The following is a 14,113-nucleotide window of genomic DNA, read 5'->3' on the forward strand; positions in this document are numbered from 1 at the left end:
CCACAAGGCCTATTTTGAAGATTGCCCAACTCATACTGCAATCTGAAGGTGTCCGTTTTGTTGGCGAAGTGTTGTCTAAATATGGAACGTATAACAATGTTGCACCAAAACTGTTAATCTTGATCTCATAGATGACTGCATTTAGTTGTGGAACTTTGTAGTCTATTCAAAGAACTCATAGTCTGATGGGGGTAGTTGGGAGCTAAATTTGGGCTGTGGCCCTTACACTAAATTTAAAAAAAAAACAAACCTTTTCTCGTGGTTCCTTTGTTCTACACCAAAACGACCATTGCTAACTTCCGCACGAAATCCTCAGAGCATGCAGAAGACGAAGTGAAGTGTAAGCAACTAGGTATAAAGCAGAAATCCTATGGCCTGCTCATGACAGTTGCTGTAGCAATTGTGCATGAAGGGAAAGAACTAAAGCATTTAGTTGTTTAATTGTGAAAGATGGGGATGCTCCTGTTGAGGAAAGTATGACGGCGAGGTTTTTAGCACAGTTTATGTTTTCTTTCTCTTGTAGTGAAAAAGGAAAACACTAAAGCTTATTGTTAATGTAGGTTATCTTGAAGAAATGGTTAATTGAACCTAAAGAGGTAAAATCATTGTTAATTGAATTATTGTAGAAGTTCAATTTTAATGTTGCAATTTGCCACGGTGGATGGTCCTATCTTCGTGTGCGTGTACCCTTTTTGCAATACCGATAATTGCAATGGGAACCCCCGCCTGAAGTCCAATGCTGTAGCTTGTTGCATTTACACTTAGCTTAGAACATTCATTAGCATTAAGTAGATAGAACATTTCTAAACTATTTTAGTTAACACATCTACTTAAATCGTCTTTACATTCTAATAAGGACATTAACATTGTCCCAAATAAGTTTTAAAAAAAATTACTAAGACAAAGACAAGCAATAAAAGAATACTTCATTTGTAGAGTTCATAATAGCCTTGATGATATTGAAGGCAATACATTGATTTTAGGTGAAAAGAAATTAACAATTTTTTTTTTATTTTTTGTTGTGCTGAAGTAAAAGAAGTAGAAGAAATAGTGGATTTTGAATTAAGAATAGTACTATTGTGAAATATTAATATTTTTTTATGAAGGTAATATACATTGATTTTAGCCTAAAAAATAAACTAACAACAAATTCAAGTTTTTGTTATTTTGGAGTAAAGGAAGTAGAAGAAATTTTGGCATTTGAATTAAGAATAATACTATTAAGAAATAATAATATTTTTTTTATGAAGGTAATAAACATGTATTTTAATAGATTATATATCAGCACAAGTGGTGCAATGTATTTACTTACATAAGTGTTACTATTATAAGTGTAGGGAAGAAAAGAACATAAATTGGTGTACATAAATAGTATATTTTTCATTTTTTAAATTACAATCTAAAAATATAAAAGCCCACACACAGCCATTACATTAATCAAACATACTAAATTGATATTATAATTACTTCTAATAACATCTAGATATGATGTTAGAGAACATGCTGAACTAAGAGATTTGAGTATAATAAAGGGTGCTTTTTTGGCGATTACAGGCGAGCAGTTTTGCGAAACTGGCGAGCGGTTGAAATCTTAACACATAGGTACCTCTAACATTACTCTCTTTCATACTCTCTTTCTCTCTCTCTCTCTCTCTCTCTCTCTCTCTCTCTCCCTTTCTGGACATTGACACATGTACACACTAACATTTCACACTTTTGCAAGATATTGATAAAAGTCACTTCCATACATGAGACATTGAATTAAAAATCCATGGAAACACCAATCAGTGTTCTTGGTTGAAATTGTAACATATAGGACATTTCTCTCTCTCTCTCTCTCTCTCTCTCTCTCTCTCTCTCTCTCAGGATCTTGACGCATGTACACACCAACACATTTCACACTTTTGCAAGATATTGATAAAATTCGCTTCCATACATAAGACATTGAATACAAAATCCATGGAAAACACCAATAAGCGTTCTTGGTTTAAATCATAACATATAGAACATTTCTCTCTCTCTCTCTCTCTCTCTCTCTCTCTCTCTCTCTCTCTCGGGATATTGATGCATGTACATACTAACACATTTCACACTTTTGCAAGATATTGATAAAATTTGTTTCCATACATGAGACATTGAATACAAAATCCATGGAAAACACCAATAAGTGTTCTTGGTTGAAATCGTAACATATAGGACATCTCTCTCTCTCTCTCTCTCTCTCTCTCTCTCTCTCTCTCTCTCTCGGGATATTTACACATGTACACACCAATACATTTCACATTTCAGTTATGTTGTAGTTGCAATCTGCTTTGGCTTGTATAGTAAATTAGCTGATACCAGTGTTAATCCCATTTTGGATTAACAAACATGATCCTCCATTTTTTAGGACATTAATAAGTGTCATGAAACAACATTATAAAAGTTGTACATTATTAGATATTGGTCACCCAAGGCCTAGTTAAGTAAGTTTTGGGCACCCAAGTGTGAATAAGGGCCAAATGTATTTAAGGTATTTTCTCATAATGAAAAGACACAATCCCCTTTTGTGATATAGAGAGCTCTTCTTTGTGTCTTGAGAGAGATTGAGAGAGAGAGCATTGTAGCATTGTTCCTCTTATATGGTTGTATGATTCATGCTTGTGTGGGAGAGTGAGAGAGAGTGATTGCCTTATGCGACGATGCGAGCGACTCTATGACGGTGACAACGTGAGAGAGTGAGAGAGAGTGATTGCCTTATGCGACGATGCGAGCGACTCTACGGTGACACCGTGAGAGAGAGAGAGAGTGATTGCCTTATGCGACGATGCGAGCGACTCTACGGTGACAGCGTGGAGGTGGAGCTTGGAGGTTTGGAGCTTAACAAGTGAGCTTGGAGACCTCAAGGGACTCAAGTTCGAAGCATTGGTGAGTGCCCTACGACAGTTGTGATCTATTGCTCATCCTTTAGGTGAATGCATTGAGTTCCCTCTTGGAGGTGTGGTAGGCCATAACATTTTTTGCGCCGCTGCCGGGAAAACACCTTTGTTTCTTCCTTCCTCTTGGAGTTTCAGCTCCTATTGCATAAGATTCATGATTGCCCTTGCATTTTGGTAGTGCATTGTGTAGAAAATGAATGGATAAGATTTGTGTAGAAGTAAGAAATCGTGTGAAATTGGTTGTGGTTGTTGTGTGTGTGTGTGGTGGAGTGGTCTTAGAATAGAGCTTCATTGTTTTTTCTAGTTAATTTTGATATTTGCATCATTGGAAGCATCAACGTGAATGAGCATGTTGGAAGCATCAACGTGAATGAGCATGTTGGTGTTTTGTTTTCTTCTTTTCCAAAAATTCACAAAAATAAAAATATATAAGGAGCAATTGACTATGTCTTGAACTTGTATTCCACTCCTTAGATGTGGCACAATCATTTTGGGAACCATTGGATAAGTATTTTGCACCCAAAATCATAATAGTCGATGCGGGAAGCTTCCACGTGAAACTGTAAAAAAATGTTCACGTCGTGAACCGTTTTCTACAACTTCACGCCGTGAATCGCTCCCGACATCAGCGCCATAATTAACGTCGTAAATCACGGGATGGCCTTGCTAAAAATAGGTAACCTTATTGTGACACCTCTGACACTATGAGGTCTAACAAGATTAAGAATCGTGAAAGTTCAGAAATTCGTTCACGCCGTGAACTTTTTTAGAACTCTTCACGGCGTGAACCAATTTGTTTACGACGTGAGCCATTTAGAAGACCTTCACGGCGTGAACCCTTTTTTTTTCACGATGTGAACTTTTCCTACAAACTCACGGTTTAGTCTAACCTAACGCACAGTCAGGTTGAGGCTATGAAGGTCGGTAAAGAAGGGATGCCTGCAATAAGGACGAGGGGTTCTGACCCTAAGAGAAAAAATTTTTGAACACGTGAAAGTGTAGAAAAACATTCTCGGATGGGAACTGTTTTCTGACACTTCACACTGTGAACTATTCTCTGCAATCTCACGGCCTCAGAAATAGATCGACAGAATCTGAATGTCCAAACGTCAATCCCCCGAATGAGACGAGACATGGAAAGTGCGGCCACCAGGATGGGTCAAGAATTCTCCCCCACCTCAAAGGAAGTAGAGTTATATCTCACAAGGAGCGAGGTGGGATGATAGCTACCAGAGTTGAGCTTAAGGAAACAAGAGCTCGATACTTGAAGGGCGAGAGCTGAGCAAAAGGAAATGGAAAGTTTAAACCTACTCCAATCACGTGGTAAGGAGCTCGAATTAGTCATGGGAAGAAGTGAGGGAGAAATTCCAAACTTAGAACCCATAAATGAGGAGCCCAGAGCTGAGGAAGGGTTTGTAACCCTAGAAGAAGAGGATAACCTAGCAAGAGTGGCGGGCGAAGTGGAGGACCGTCTGTACACCAAAAAAGATATTGAGCAGATGATAAATCTTCCCACGTTCCTATAAGACATGGAACTTTTAATTCTGCAAAGGCATACAAAGGTAACTAATGATGAGCTACTCCAAGGTACAGTGGCAGGACCATCCCATGGACCGGAGATACCTAGAAGAGCCAATAAAGAAAGAGGACGAGGTCTAGGAAGGGGGGAGCAATTCCTCAAAGGCCAAGGATGGATCCAACCATTGACATAAGGACAGATCTGCTGAATATGGTGGCAGAGATGGGCCGAGGAATGGTCAGAGAACTAGGCACTGCTCTAGAATCCTAGCCCTCCCAGATGAAGCCACATATCATTTCCAAACTCGTCCAAAAATTCTTTGGGGACGATCCTATCCAACATGTAGAGATTTTTGAATCCACATGTGAAACGTGCGGGCCTGTCAGTGATGTGACAATTATTCATGCTTTCTCACTGATCCTGGAAGGGAAAGCGAATCACTGGTTCCGAACCCTCAAGCGCGAGGATAAGGTTAACTTCACACGACTCAAGAATGTGTTTGTGCCCAGCTTTGCCAGAAGTGGTGACAGATGGAGCCCTGTGGCACAGTTACATAATATCAAACAAAAGGAAGTGGAGTCGATGAGAGACTATGTGTCTCGACTTAAGCACTTAAATTCAAGGTGCAAACTACGGGAGAGGTTAAGTGACGATCAGTTATTACCTTGCTTCCAGAGAGGGGTTAGAGACCACAAGATGCATGATTATCTGTGGTACTAGCCCGACCAGCTACTCTTGATACATGTTGCGAACTAGCAATTGAATATGAAGATAATATGCTAGAATTGCCGCAATTGGAGGATGTCAGAACATTTTCAACAACTATGACTTCTCGTGTCTCGAGTCACAAGAAATTGGAACTCGGAGCAAGCAAGTCAGAAACATGACTGTGGATGAGCTCAGTAAAGCTATACTAGAGAAATTGAAGGTAAAGGAGGGAAGAGAAACATCTGGGCATGGGCATAACCATCTTTACTCCCGCAGGGAATTGGTGTGGTGCTCTATGTGTCCACCACAATATTAAGAGCAAGGCCATTACTCTATTGTGCACACTGTGTAAAATTAGGGAATTATGACACTTCAATGTGCAGATATCCAAGATTCCAAAATGTTGCACATCTACCAGCACTTAGAGCTCCATTGGCTTTACCAGCACCACCTGGATAGATCACTACTACTGTAGAACAACCCAACTCTTTCTACTTACCTAGGGGGATGTTCTGGGTACAAGACGCTTCACCTCTACCACCACCAGTTCTACCACCACAACCACCGCAGGCTAAAATCAACCAAGTATTGATTGAAGAGCCGTGAGAATATGTTGATGTGGTATGTGAAGTAGGACTTAGCAGAGAGTGTTATTTGGAAACTGTGGAGGTCACGCTTGAATTCTACGTCTTACAGAATAACACGCCAGTACTTGTGTTTCAAACCACGGTACAATAGAAGGGCAAGGACATGAACTCGAACCTGAGAAGAGGACGGCTACAATGTTTTGGCTGTGGAGGGCCGCATCGAGTCGCCGCAAGTGCCCAAATAATAATATGGTTCATACGCACCAACCCCAACAAGTGACTCCTATGCCCAATGACATGCCAGTACTCACTTGTACTAAATGTGGTATTGATCATTTGAACAAGGATTGTCCATACCGTGCAAGTGATTCGACTTCTACTGCCAATTAGGCCACCATCCGAACCATTAGTGTGCAACCTGGAAATACTACCACTCAATGTCCTGACAAGATCCCAAGATCAATTAGGAGACAAGGGAAAGAACCGAGCAGATGCGACTATTTCCAGAATTGGCCGTAGAGGAGAAGAGTGCAAAAAGTGGGTAAGGGTGACACCAGATCCACCCAATAAAGAGAAGAGGGGGATCAAAGGATCAACCACAAAGGGCCAGACCTAGAGGAGCAAAGGGAGCAACCAACAACTCCTAAAGGAGTCGATGAGTACCCCAATGCCGGTGAGGAAATAAGAAAGCTCGAAGACGCCAGGGCCTTGGTCGAAGAATGCCAACAGCTTCATGAAGCCAAGCTAAGGGCTAATCGGGTCAAGAATACAATGTATCCACGAAACGAGCCAACAAGGGGAAGGGAATTGGATGTACCTACTCCAATTCTAGAAGAAACAGAAGAGGGATCTCAAGCAAGCACAATGTCTATAATGTTTGAGGAAAAGGCACTGGGTGAGTCCATCCATTCCTTCCCTATGGATGAATGCAAGATACACACCTTGGGGGAACCCTTATGGGGGAACCCTTAATCTCGAAAGAACCCAGAGACATAGGAAGTCTCGTAGCTGTACTGTCCACTCCTGTACAAGTGCCATTAGGAAAACTGTTATGCAATTCACCAACCCTATGGATAAACATAAAAGAATGAGTAGAAGGCGGCCAATACTATAGAGGAGGTTCTGCCACCTCTGGCAGAAAGAACCTTAAGACACACAAGGAAAACCCGAGTTTTTAAGATACGAGTTAATCAATTGGGGCGTTATTATGAAAGTGACGACACAAATGCTACAATCTCGATTCATCGTAGCAGGTACCAGGCACTGGCTATCCTGGATGGTAGGGTGGGGGTTAGCATCATCACAAAACGTTGCTGGGAGAGCTGGGGAAAACCCGATCTAATCGTTAAAATGGCTAACGAAACATCTTCAAGGCCGATTGGACTTCTGGAGAATGTGAAACTCAAACTCTTTATGTTTCGCTACCATCATACATTTGTGGTCATGGACTTCCTGCGCCAACCGGACTCATATGACATAATATTGGGGAGACCCTTCATGAGGGAATCCAAATTGGTGCATGATTGGGCATTAGATCACATGTATGTGCATAGGGATTCGCAAATTTTAAAGATAGATCTGAGAACATGGAAAGCACATCCCGGAAAGACAATTGTTCGGTAATGATTCGGTCACAATGGAATGGACAACATCTATACAAATATGCTAGCCCTCGGTGGGAAATTCCAAGGAAGAAGAGGAAACAAAAATGTATGCGTCACTTCCTCCTCCAAACTTCATTGAAAATTGGATGCATGTGTTAGCTACCATAGATGTGATGCAACCCAGGGGGACCCAGTATGTGAAATCTAGAATTGTCCCCACGACCTCTGTCTGTATGGTTAATTGGTAGACCATTGATGAAGCATCAAAAGAGGAGACCTCTAGTATAGAAGGGACCATAGCGCAAGGCCGTACCAATGCTCAACGCCTCAGAAGGTGGCAAAAATAGAATCCAAATGGGGGACCAGTAACAACTGGTGTTGAAGATGATCTCCCTAATGCTTGTTTGTTCAAATTGGACATGGTACCCTAATGCAGCGAGGAAATATCGAGTTATCTAGCTCATGGTTTTTTGCAGGAAAGATCTTTGAATAAAGATAAAATACAGCGGCTTATCAAGCTTGCTGCACCTTAGCAACTGATTACGAGAGAACTATATAAGCTAGGAAAAGATAATGTGCTAAGAAGATGTGTGAGAGAAGATGAGTTCGTCGATATTGGATGAAGCTCATTTAGGGATGAGTTCGTCGATATTGGATGAAGCTCATTTAGGGATAGGAGGTGGGAATTTTTATGGAGAGATCACCATTGCGCAAGGTTCTTCAAGCAGGATTATGGTGGCCTACGTTATTCGGAGACGCCATAGAATTTGTCAAAAGGTGCGAAGAATGTCAATGTTTCGCTATCCCACAATAAAAGGACAAGATGCCACTCACCCCTATTATTGTAAGACAGCCCTTAGAAAAATAGGGAGTAGATTTTGTTGGACGTGATTGTGGCCACATGCTATTTCACAAAATGGGCAGAAGCTAGAGCCTCAAAGCGAGCTGATGCACGAATAGCAGCAAAATTCTTATACGAGCAAATTATCTCGAGGTTTGGCTACCCATTAGAATTAGTTAGTGATCGCAGCTCATATTTTATTAATGAGGTGATTGATCATTTACTTGCAGGATTCTTAGTGGTCCATCAAAAATCATCACTTTATTATCCATAGGCTAATGGTCAAGCAGAGAGCATAAACAAAATCTTGTGTACTATCTTGACCAAAACCTTGGGGAAGCAAGTCGAAAAGACTGGGAACATAAGCTGACGTAGCCCTATGGGCGTATCAAACATCATATAAGGTAGCGACGGGATATACTCCCTTCCGTCTAGCTTATGGTGTTGAGGCAGTAATGCCTATGGAATACCTAGTCTCGAGCTTAAGGATTGCAATGCAAGAACGTTTGACGGAGAATGCATTAGCTGAAACGCTAATTGACTTAGAGAAGCTTGATGAGACTAGGCTAATAGCATCGCATGGACTCATGGTTGAGAAACTATGCGGGAAGCATTGGTTTGACAAAAATCTGAAACAAAAAGAGCTATAAATGGGGGACCTTGTCCTCATGTATGGTGTAGGAAAGCACCATGAAAAAGAAACTCAAATACAGAGGCTTGGGACCATTCTGAGTGTCTGAGATCACACCTAAGGATCAGTTCGAATTCAGACGATTGACGGTATACAGATGGAGGGTTACATCACTGGAAGCAAACTTAAAAAATATTTTAGACCACTGACCCAAGAGATGCTCTTGCAAGAACATCTTTTAAAACAACAGAAATAGCTTGCAAAGGAAAAAATCCAACAAGCTCAAGAAGAGGCTAAGGCAAGGGAGGCAAAAGCTAAACAATTACTCCAGAAGAGACTGTTACATGTCAACATGGCTTCCTTGACTCTCTCGGACGAAGAGGAACTGAACATTGAGCCAGCACGACTCAAGATGGGACCTACTACAGATAAAGGCTATGCAACGAGCATTGCACTAATAGATACGGGATCAAGTCATAACTTGATCTCATATGAAACCTGGGTAGCATTAGATAGACCATGCCTTGAACCCACTGATGCGTAAGTACGCAGTGTGCACTTAATACGCATACGAGAGCTGAGGGAATTTTAAGTGTTAACATTTCCACCAGAAATAATTCCTTGGTTAGGAAGGTGTTTGTCATGCTTGAAGGTTTCATGGAAGAGGAAATGATTATAGGACGATCCTGGATGTGCGCCAGTAAGTGCAATATCCAATGGGAAGAGAGGACATCATTGTTGACAAGGGTGACAAGGTCATGTCCATACCCTTATGGAGTCTCACAAACAGAGGGAAACATATCATGATTAACGAAAAAATGACACCAAATATAGTAACATCAACTCATAAAACATAACAAGCATTAATCCCACAAAACTCACACAAACAATACCCAAAATCTCAGGGTACACAGAAGTGGGTGTCCAAGGTTCAACTTAAAAACCAACCCCACGAGAAGGAGAAAATGAATAATATGGGGACAGAAAGAAAAATCCACAAAGAAATCAAAAGTCATAACTAGCTTACACAAATAGATTGGCAAGACTCCAAGCATACCAATAACCCACAAGGTTTCCATAAGCAATGGGTCCGAAAAGACTTACTGCTGTGAGCACAAGGATACTACCAACCCGTACTTGGTCACCCAAGTTCTTAATCACGTGGCAAAAAGGCCTCTCCTAGAGCCCGAAACAATGGAGCACTTGCAACTAGCACTACTGCCAGAGCAACCAACACTGATAGTAGCTGAAGACATGCAAGACATGCAAAAAGGCCTCTCCCAGAGCCCGAAACAATGGAGCACTTGCAACTAGCACTACTGCCAGAGCAACCAACACTGATAGTAGCTGAAGACATGCAAGAGGGCCAAGCGGTCTTAATGGAGACCCATGCAATAATGAAGGAGATAAAGAAGGGGAGAAAGAAGAAGACAGAGAAGAAAATGAGGGGGATCATCCCAGATATAGCTGCCGAATCATAAAGATTAGAGGTAGAGGTGGCACAGGAAATCTGAACATACCAAGAAGCATTGTAAGAAACCACAATCAGCTAAGCCACACAAGAGCCCATGCAGCAAGTTACTCCCTCGACGAGCCCGGCACAGCTGATATTCACAGACCTATCCCCACTTAAAGATTCAGCTCTAGCAAACACACTAACAGTGACAGCTCCCGAACAAGAAGCATTAGTACAGGCTAAGGAAACACAAGGCGTTGAGGCAGCAATGGCTCAAGTACATGAAACAACAGCCCAAAATGATGCAAGCAAAAGACAAAGAAGTGCAGAGCCATCAAGCCCCAGCAAAAGAAGGCGGTTTGAAGATGAGGAAAGAATACCCCAGCTAGCCTCCCTACAAAAAGTTGACTATCAACAATTCATGCAAGAGACAATGGAAGGTTTGGATGAGCTGTTGAACCAATCACAAGCTGGACTCGAAGAAGGCGCAAGCACAAGTGCACTATGGGAGTAGGAGCAAAAGGTTTGGCGTTGCCACCTCCTTACAACACACATGCTCCACGATCGTAACGCTGCCCTTTGGAAGCAGGTTAACAACGCAAACACACAAGTGCAAACCTTAAGGGATCACTTGGCAGCAGCTGAAGCCACATATAAAGATGTCATTAATGAAAAGCTTGAAGGCCACGAAGGAGCAAGAGAACATATATAAAGCACTGGAAAGCAATAATATGATCCTCAGCCAAACCATTATACAAAGAATCAAAGAAAATATAGACCTCAATGCAAAGTTAGAACAAGCTAAAGAGTAACTTCAAAAGGAGGTCACCCACACTAATGAGCTCATAGCACTTCATGCCCACCAAGTACAAGAGCTCCAGCACAATGCCAGGGCCAAAGAAGAAGAGCTGCACAACGCCAGATCCAATAGCTAACCTCAAATCTGAAAGCAGCGGAGGAGAGGGCAACTCACTTACAACAAGAGAGAGAACAATCAAACAAGGCCCATGTAGAAAAAATAAGAACACTTAATGACACTATAAGTGCAAGCCAAGTCGAAATGCAAAGGAAAGGATTAGCCCACCAAGAAGCAATGGCACAACTTACACAGCAACAACGGCTGGCTGCCAAAAGGCTCCAATGAATCACTGAAGCTCAAGAAAGATAAGCAACAGCCAGGTGTGCCCAAGGGGATGCAACCCGGAGATTCAAGGAGTTGGATGCTACAAGGATGGTTCGAGAAACTGCAATATCAAACTTCCTCACAGCAACAATGACTCTCGCTTACAAGAGTTAGAACGTCGGTTGGCGATCCAAGACAGAAGTCAACGGCCAGAGCCTACCGATGACCTAGGCCTACTCCTTGAATGTGCCGCAAAGTTGGGTCAATTGCCATTTTGATTACGAGTGACAGGCTCAGCACCATTACCTGGGAGGAGCTTGTGCCAATGGTCTTGGACCAGGAGGAACGTTTCACGAACCCTCCTCACAGCGGAGGTTCGGAGGCCTGAACTGGCCAACGATCGAAAGGCCGGAATAACAACAAGGGCAAAGGGAAGGCTTCACCGGAGAAGTCTTCTAAGAAGAATGAGAGAAGCTGAAGGCCGAACGATCCTGCAATGATTGTGGCAAGAAAGGCCACTATTCGAGGAAGTGTCCTAAGCGGACTGGGAAAGAGTGCTGATTCTTCAGCCTCAGCTGCAAAGACTCTTGCATTTGTGCACTTAGAGATGATGGACTCCGATGCTTCATCGTCTTCGAGCGAGGAGGCAATTGGCTTCACTGCCGCGAAGGATACCCGGGAATGGATTCTTGACAGTGGTGCTTCCAGGCACATGACTCCATCCCGTGACTTCTTTTTGGATCTAAAACGGCAGTCACGTCGCATTTTTATTGGCGACAACTCCACTATTCCGATACACAATGAGGGTCTGATGGATCCCGGCAAGGGGGGCAAGCATGCTTCCCATGTTCTTTATGTCCCTACTCTGGGTTTTCATCTTCTGTCAGTGCATGAAGTATGCAAGACTGGCTTTCGGGTGGAATTTGAGGAGCATTCAGTTGCTCTAAGGGACTGTGAGACTGGCTAGGTTGTTTGGGAAGGCGGTGTGGAGAATGGTATCTACAAGCTCTCTGCACTCTCCTTGTTGACAGGTTCTCAGGTCGGAGATTTGTCGCACTTTCATTTTGGCCACTTAAATGTGGATGCATTGCGGCGAGCTTTCCGAGACCAGATGGTGGTTGGCTTGCCAGATGTTGGCAGTAGGCAAGGACATTGTAGCTCTTGCATATGTGGTCTACACTAACCCTCTCTTTATTTCAGTACGATATAAATCTATCTGAAGACATAGGCCTAGGTGAACTAACCCTAATTAAGTAAAATACTGAATGAGATGCTAAACCTATAATAATAATGGGAATTTTGCGGGGGACATAGTATTAACTAATCCACAAGACATCTTCTTTTACCCATTACATCCTATAGTGTTAAACCTTCGTAGTTGGTGTCGAGTACTCCAAAATTCTAAAACTCTAGACAACAGTGTCAAAAAATTAGACCTGTTTGTCCCAGATGACATTCCTGAGACACCAGCCAACTATGAGGTGGTAGCACATAGCTATCAGTGGATATAAGTCATGGGTGGCTCCAAGTATATAATACTCACCAACATCTTAACTTATGTGAGTCTACTTTTTGTATCATCCTTTTGGAATTCTAAAGCTATACTCTAATATCTACAAACACTTAGAAGCCATGTTAACAAATGTACAGTACAATTTTGATGCTACCCACATTGAATATCCTACTATAAATACCGAGGAAATCACTGATTTACAATAATTTATAAAATGTCACAAGCCTAGCCACCTACCCCCTAGCATAGGTTAGGGTCAAGAAGAATCCTTGTGCTTTTCTTCAAAGTCAAGTTACCCCATCTATTCTAATGTCGCTAGTAAGCTACTTAACCCATATCCTAATACACCACCTACTAACACATCTCAAGCCGACTGCATTTTCTCAACCTTCATTCCTCAGCAGATAGATTTTCCCACTAACCCTCTCGCCCTCAAGGAGATACTGGCACCTCACCCGTCTCCCCAACAGCACCCTCAAGAGGTACGCTATCCTATTACCTAGGATAATATTGAGGCCTTCACTGACGACACAATTTTGGAATCATTATCTCGTGCAGGGTACGAGGGTTTCATTCACGCTGGCAATCCTCTCTTAAAGCCAAAATTGATGTTCAAGGTCCTCATGCAAGTCACTCCATTTGAGCCAACTCAACGGATCATGCCAGAAGTCCACTTCGAGGTCACACCAACAAAGCAGCACAATATGCCATACCCTCTATGAGCTCCTCTCGTGATTTGGAAGAACTAAGTCCCAATGGCCAACCCCCAATTAGCAGACCTGCTGGAAATCAGGATCGTCACCTTCATGATCAGTTACTGCTTCCGAAGGTGGAGGAAGGCTCACCCCGTACACACATGAGGCGGCTATGCCACCATTGTCATAGATGAGGTGCAACCGAAATTGGAAGATTTTGGAATACAACCAAAGTGGCGGAAAGAGTACTTAACAATTCCAGAGTACAGCCAGAGTACAGCCAGATCTATATGTGCGTGCCACCAACATAGTGGGTTGACCCATTATACATGCCAATTAAGAGAAGATGGATGCCGTTGGAGTTTTAGTAGGAAGCCAAACGGCGCGACTCCCATGTCTGCTACAACTTTTCGATCTTCATGCTAGGGACATTTCCAGACATACGGGAGCAAAGGAAACAAATGCTTACATGGATACAAGCATGGCAAAGAATTTCGGACCCAGCAATTGTGGCAAGC

The sequence above is a fragment of the Cibotium barometz genome, chromosome 46, assembly GCF_041138505.1.
Source record: "Cibotium barometz isolate CiBa-2024 chromosome 46, ASM4113850v1, whole genome shotgun sequence".
Classification (NCBI taxonomy): domain Eukaryota; kingdom Viridiplantae; phylum Streptophyta; class Polypodiopsida; order Cyatheales; family Cibotiaceae; genus Cibotium; species Cibotium barometz.